Source organism: Galeopterus variegatus, unplaced genomic scaffold, assembly GCF_000696425.1.
Source record: "Galeopterus variegatus unplaced genomic scaffold, G_variegatus-3.0.2 Scaffold131, whole genome shotgun sequence".
Classification (NCBI taxonomy): domain Eukaryota; kingdom Metazoa; phylum Chordata; class Mammalia; order Dermoptera; family Cynocephalidae; genus Galeopterus; species Galeopterus variegatus.
Genome location: NW_007726242.1, coordinates 685,465 through 693,443, shown reverse-complemented (window position 1 = coordinate 693,443; position 7,979 = coordinate 685,465).

Sequence of the window (7,979 nt, the reverse complement as noted above, 5' to 3'; positions counted from 1 at the left end):
GCCGTGCAAAGATCTCATTGGTGGTACGCCATGATGACATATTGATCATATCAGTCTTTGGGGCAGCATGGCAGAGCCTGGAGCAGCCAACACTTCTAGTGATTAATAGCTTCTTCTCTTCACCCCAGTGTGTTGTACAAATACTACCATTTTCTGTGTGTTCCATTATATGAATAGCATTGCAAGGCACTGTTCTGGCTGAAGAGAAAATCCAAGCAGAAAGAAAGCAAATAAGATCAAGCTTGGTATGTTGGATAACAGAAAGAGTATAGTGCCCAATAGAGAAAGTGGGAGGAAATGAGGTTAGAGAGGGGGCAAGAGCCAGGTCGTATAGACCCTCATGGCCTAAGTATGGGTGGAAGGATACACTGGTAAAAGCTATATGGACATAAAAGTTACATTTTTCTACTTCCAAAAAAGGAATTGGCACATACCATCTTAAAGCACATATTAAACAGGTTATCAAAATACAGATTAAAAAGAAATACTGAAACTAATATGAAGAGTGGAGACAGAAAATATTATCTGGAGCCCGGTGTGAGTTTCTGTAATTAAGCACTAAAATTAACACTGAGTTTCCTTGCAGCCAAAGTCTAAAATAAAATCTAACAAACCATATAATTTTCTTTGTCTAATTAGAAGAAACATGAAATTTTAGTAGGAGCTATAGATGTTTCCTTGATGCCAAAAATGGAAGAAATTTATTGCAAGACTCATTACCATGTAATTTAGTAAATTATGTATTTCCTGCCATTTTGCAGAAGTTCAGAAATATTTTACAAATGTTATCTCATAAAAGCTAAAGTTATATCTTAGTGAAGGCCTTTCATCAGAAACTAAGTACCCGGAACATATATCCATGTACATTGTTTTCTGGTGATGAAACCTAACCAAATCTGAATGTCCTTAACATCTAGACCCCACCATACATTCATGCCTCAACATCCTGCTTATCCTTCCCTCAACCTGCTATATTCATCCCCATGTTTTCCATCAAAGAAAATCCTACCTCAAAACAATGCCTAAACCAAAGCTCTTAGTAACTATGACGTGTTTCTTTTATTAGAAGCTCACCTAGGGAGTCTAAATAGATGGGCATCACCCCACACCTATTGAATCAGAATTTCTGAAGAATAAGGCCTGGGCATTGGTAATTTTTTAAGCTCTCCAGGTGATTCTAATGAGTAAACAAGGTTAAGAATCGTTGAGCTAGGTCAGAGCTGCTGTCTCCTGTTTACGTTTGGCTCCAAATAGATTGCAGAGCCCCACCGTTTCTACTTGAGTCAGTTGGTTTCCCTCCTGAGGAAGGATGAGAAAAATAACCAACCAACTATGCCAAATATGTTACAAACAAGAGAGTCTTTGTGTTCACCTACCATGAAAAGTAAATGAGTAATTACCTCCTTGACCTTGTATTAAATGAGAAAAACTGCATAGCAAATCTGCTTTGGTTCTGGCTTCACTCAAAAGCTGTACAGAAATAGACATTTCAGTGAGTCCTTTTTGCCTTTCCATTGAGAAAAAGGGGAGAAAACATTATTGAAAGATTATAGAATGGAACAAATTAAAGTGGCTCTCAAACATGATTGTGCATATAATCACTCAAGGAGCTTGTTAACAATGCAGGCTCCCAGGCTCCAACCACCAGTGATTCTTATTGAGTAGTTTTATTTTTTTTTTGGGGGGGGGGGTGTTCCAGGGATCTGTATATTTAACAAGCCCCCTACATGATTCTGATACCCATGGTTCACCGGCCAATGAGAAATAGGAATTTACATTAAGCTGCCCTTTGCTTTGTAACATATAATTTCTCCTTCTCAATTCTTACACAAACCCAAGTGCCCTTTGACCACTTTTGAGAGGAAATAGAATTGAGAAAATCTAAGTTTGAGAGCAAATTTCAAAGATCACAGCAGAGTCATGCCAGCTGAGGGAAAAGGCCAGCTGGGGGGGAAAGCTCAGGCAGCAACTAGAGAGCTGAGGGCTCTGGCAATAGAAAGGTGCTAGGCAGGGAGGCTATATCTAGATTGAAGTAAAGAAACGTGCTGTCAACCAGAGTGGATTCTCTGTTGTGAACATGCTGGAAAATAATGCCCTAGTTGCTCTCCTGGAAGTCAGATGCAATAAGCCTGCCCTTCTTAGATGCAAGCTCTTCTAATCAAGCTGTGAAAAATATACTAACTTTGCTCTGCTATTGTTGGCTGAAGGCTAATTTGGTCATATCCTGGGGCTTCAATTTTCACTTCCCCATCTGAAACAAACTTCTTCAAGTTTGTGAAATGTGAGCCACAGGAAGCACACACTGGCCTCTCTGTGAGGCATAGAGGAAAGCGAGAGAAGCCTGGCTTCTCTAGTGAAGCCATAAAATAGATTGTGGATTTTCAGCACCCATTCTCTCCACTGGGGTAAGCAAAAAGTAACAGAATTCAAAAGTGTAATAAATCACTGGACAGTGCTCATCTGGGCTCCTGCTTGGGCAGTACCAAAATCAACTCAAAATGGACTAAAGACTTAAATATAAGACCTGAAACCATAAAGTCACTAAAAGAAAACATAGAGGAAACACTCCAGGAAGTAGGACTGGAAAAAGACTATATGAATAAGACCGCAAAAGCACAAGCAACAAAAGCAAAAATAAACAAATGGGATTATATCAAACTAAAAAGCTTCTGCACAGCAAAGGAAACAATCAACAGAGCAAAAAGACAACCTATGGCATGGGAGAAAATATACTCAAACTATACGTCTGAAAAGGGATTAATATCCAGAATATATAAGGAACTCAAACAACTCTACAGCAAAAAAACAAATGATCGAATTGAAAAATGAGAAAAGGAGCTGAATAGACATTTTTCAAAGGAAGACATACGAATGGCCAACAGGTACATGAAAAATGCTCAGCATCACTAATCATCAAGGAAATGCAAATCAAAACCATATTGACACATCATCTCACCCCAGTTAGACTGGCCATTATTAAAAAGACCAAGAATAACAAATGCTGGTGAGGATGTGGGGAAAGAGGAACTCTTCTTCACTGTTGGTGGGACTGTAAATTAGCACAGCCATTATGGAAAACAGTATGGAGGTTTCTCAAACAACTACAGATAGAACTACCATATGATCCAGCAATCTCACTACTGGGTATATATCCAAAGGAATGGAAATCATCATATCAAAGGGATACCTGCACTTGCATGTTCATCGTAGCTCTATTTACAATAACTAAGAGTTGGGACCAACCTAAATGTCCATTGACAGATGACTGGATAAGGAAAGTGTGGTATATATACACAATGGAATACTACTCAGCCATAAAAAAGAATGATATTCTGCCATTTGCAGCAACATGGATGAGCCTAGAGAAAATTACATTAAGTGAAATAAGCCAGACACAGAAAAAGAAATACCACATGTCCTCACTCATAACTGGGTGCAAGGAAGAAAGGAAGGAAGGAAGAAAAGAAGGAAGGGAGAGAGGGAGGGAGGGAGGGAAAGAAAGAAACCACAGTAATACACTGAACTTTCAGAAGGAGAGAACAAACCTAAGGATAGTAGTGATGGGGGGAGGGAGGAAGAGGGGCTGGGGAGTGATAGATCAGGTGGAGGGCATGGAGAAGGATTATGATTTGTAGTGATGAATATAATAATAATAATAATAATAATTAAAAATATATAAATAAATAAATCATTGGAGTGTTTGGTACACAATAACCATTTATTCCTTCATTCATTACGTCATTTGTTTATTTACCATTTATTCTTTCATTCCAAAAATATTCTTAAACATGTATATATTTTAGCTTAGTTTTCTCAAAGGCAGAACCTAAGACAAATTGGGTACAAGTAATGTCTTTGGAAGGTGATCCCAAGGATCATAAGTGGAGTGAAGAAGGAAGGAAAGGAAATAAGGAAAACCAATAAATGTAAGAGTACATTATTGAGGGCATCATTATGGACAGCAGGCACACAGTTCTCCTGGGACTTTTTGAGAACCATCAGACTGTTCCGTGGAATTGTTTCCCTAAAGGATGGGAGGAAGGAGCAATTATCTGAGGGCCCCAGTCCCCGAAGGTAAAGAGTTAAGCTGTGGTGGTTAATTTTATCCACTCTTCTAAGCTCCATTATGCATGCACTAAGGAAGCCACCTCCCCACCCCCACCCACTCCCAAACCCTTTTTTCAGTATCTAAGATATCAGAGGAATCTAAGGCAGAAAGCAAGATCAGGGGCTGTCAGCTGAAGTAAGTTGAAACCTGCACAGACTGCTCAGCTCTATTGAAGCTAAACTCAGAGAGAAGGCCAAGAAGATGTTAGTTGAAGCTTTGTACATGTCTGCTACAATATGACAGGTTCCTGGGGAACAGACCCCCCTCCCACAGCCAGGCACACTGCCAGCACCTCGGGGCCTGCCCAGAGACCTGAGTTATGGAGCTGGAGACCGGACCCCCCTCCCACAATCAGGCACACTGCCAGAGCCAAGGAGCATGCCAAAAACATCACCTCCATGTGGGTGGCCTACCACAGCTACCACAATAACCACAGCTGCCACAAAAGTGGCTAGAAGCCACAACCACCATGCAGATAGTCCACCAGCCACTGGAGTGCATCGACACAAGGAGAGTCACCAGCAGAGACCAAAGAGAAGAAGAGGATGTCTCTCTCCACAAAACCCATTCCAGAGTGACAGAAGAAGCATCTGCTCTACAATAATATTGGGGGACCTGAACACAGCTCTCAACATTGGACAGATCATCTAAGCAACAAATCAAGAGAGTAACCGTTACTCTTTCAGAAGAAGAGAAGAAATCTAGGGTTATTAGAAGTGGGACGGGTGAGGGAGGGGCATAGGAAGAGATTGGACAAGGGGCATAAAGAATAAGGATGATTTGTAACAATATATATGCTAATAATATTGACTCAATCAAAATATGTCAATGTTGAACACCAAAAACATGTATAATCAATTGTGGTTCAATAAAAATTTTTTAAAAATAACAATATGACAGTCTCCTGTTAAGTTACAAAGATGAATAAATCATTCTCTCTCCCTTCTAAGAGTTCTTGGTCTTATAAGGGAGAGAAACATAAAGAAAAACTAGCATTTGATATAAAAACTGCTAGAGGAATGATATTCAAACAGCATTATAAGAAAAAGGAGAGAAAAAAAATTAGTTGTTGGAGGGAAGATTTGGAGAAAGAAAGGGAGCACTGGAGAAAGGAGTTTGGAGGTCTTCACCAAAATGTAAGCTGAATCTTAGAAGATGAATCTTCTATGTGAGCAAGACAAAAATGAAAGAAATCTGTGTTCATTTAGAAGAACAAGGTACATTGTGGAAGTGGGACTGAGTAAAGTGGGACTGAACTGGGCATTTATTTGAAAGAAGTAGATGAAATTAACCTAGACATCTTTTATCCTGATGGCAGTGGGAGGGCCACTGAAGTTTAAGCAGGAGAGTGACTCAAGGGAGTTGTCCCCATTCTTGGCAAGCTTTCAGAAAAGATCAGAGAACTGTAATTCCTGGAGATTCGTTCATTCAACATTTACAAAGAACACACTATACGCCCAGGACTATACCAGGTGCTGAGCACACACTGGTGATGAGATGTGGTCCTTGTCATCAGGTAGTTCAGTGTCTTGTAGAGGAAGTGAGAGAACCTTTACTATACCATGTAATCAATGCTACTCTATGTCTTGGAGCACAGGACTATGGCAGCACGTGGGAAGGCCCCCTCATCCAGCCTTCTGGGGCCCCTGAAGGCTTCCTGGGTAATTAGCAGTGTTCATATTTCAAAAGTTAGAGGGCTGCAGTGCCTGGCCTGAAGTATCCCAAGGGAGCCTGACTAAGGAGGTAATGTCTCTGAGAAAAAAGCAGCATTAAATAAATGATGGTGGTGTGGGGGGAACAGTACCCGAGTAGCATATTTGTGGTCAAGAATACTTTACTCTTCCTTCTGCCTGGCATGTTCTGCCTCGTCATCTCCCCTAGCCCCTTATTCAGTCTTTAGTTTTGGGTTTGAGTATTGCTTCCTCCTGGAAGCCTACCTTGACCCCTCAGGTCTAGGAGGTATAACTTAAAGGTCCAAATTTCTTCACAGATTATTTAGATTTTTCCTAGTTGCCTAAGAAGAAAATTGCATATAATCAAAAATGTGGCCCTACTATACATGCTATATAACAATATTCTGGTCTTGCCACAATGAATCAACTGATAAAAGAGGAAGAAAAAAAAAATAATATCTACTTGGTATTCATAAGATTCTCTCTCTCTCTCTCTCTCTCTCTCTCTCTCTCTCTCTCTGAAGCCTGAAGTAGTTCTTGAGCCAAGGACATGATCTTGATTGTCCAGATATCTATCTTCCTTTTAGGCTCTACCCCTAAGACCAACCTTCCTGTCAGGGGACCGGCACCCAAGACAGGAAGATAACATTCGGTCCCATCTAGAACAAGAGATCAACTTCACACTCAGGCACTCCGCCACAACCACTGTCTCCGTGAGCTTCTTTTACTCTGTTCTATTTCCAGAGAAGTTGGCTTTCTGGAGATCAGACTCAGTTCTGAGATCAGACTATGAAGTAGGTCATTTTTGCTTCTCCATCTCAAGGACGAGACTGAGGCACTAAATTAAGTAACCTGCCAAGGTCACACACATAATGAGCAATAGAAAAAGCACTTGAGACCCAAGAAGCCTAGCTCCAGAGGCTATGCTGTGAATCACTGTGTCCAGATGGCACTGAGGTTTCCATCTAAGGTCGGCTCCTCTTGTCAGCATATCCCTGACATGCTAGAGTATCTCCTCATTGGAACTTCCATATTCGAAATCACCCCTTCATCTTCTTTCTTTTCCCAGGACTAAACCTACTTCCCCTGATATTTTCACACAGGAAAAGATTTCCATTCATCTGGAAATTTTACTGATCAATTTATTTCCAAGAATCAAGTCATAATTATAGTTTTAGCAGTCCATGTAGCAATCCCGCTGCATCTATTCACATAGTCACTACCTCCTGGTCTAAGCAACCTTGCAGTTTTCAGTTATAGTTTGTATTTTATCAACCTCCAATAGTGTTTTTCTCCCAAGGCAGCAACCTTCCAGACTTCACTGGTATTTTGAACACAGCATAATCACTGAGTCATGGTCTTTAACTGAAGGGAAATAGCCATTAGGCATCATTTCATTTCTTTTCACCATCACATGGTTGTCATAGCTTGCTTGCCACAACTAGGGACAGTGTCAAATTGCTCTTAAATTTTCTTCTGTAGCTTTAAAGATAACCATTCTGTCTCCTTGCTCTCTTTGCCTCAAATTGAAATTTTCATTTCATACTTACATAAGAGAGTTATTAAAGATTTTCCACCATTTGGAAAAGTTTGTGTTAATGGGAATTTACCTTTTTTTAAAAAAAAGAAATCAGTTATTAGCTATAAGAAAAGTACATTATATTTCAAACCTCTGCATATAGAGGGCTAATAAGAAAAGGATTCTTTTCCTCTGAATGACAGCAATCAGTAACATTTATTGAATGCTTACTATATGCCAGGCACTGCTAAGTGCTTTTCAAACATTATTTTAGAGAAAATCACAACTGGTAGTTGTTTCAGAGTCTATACCTTAAACAGGCTCGAAGTAATTTATAAATCCCCTTCCATTACTTTGGCCATTAATTAACCTACTTCAGTATGTATAAAATATGATAAAATATATTGGAAAAGAAATGATAACCATTCTCACTGTCTTTAAAATATGATCTTAGCTTTGCGGAATTTCCGCATTGTATTTCATGACATTTTCGGTCCTTGTCAATAGTTGAACTTACTATATCTGTTTTCTGAATGTTACTAGCAGTGGTAGTAAGGTCTACCACCCTTCTTTGAGCTTTGAGCTTCAAGAGATAGATAACTCAAACTAAAGCTGGATTAAAAGTTAAGAATAGTAACAATTCTCTTAATAAAAAGGAGGGAGATAGGGTGGGCTCCAC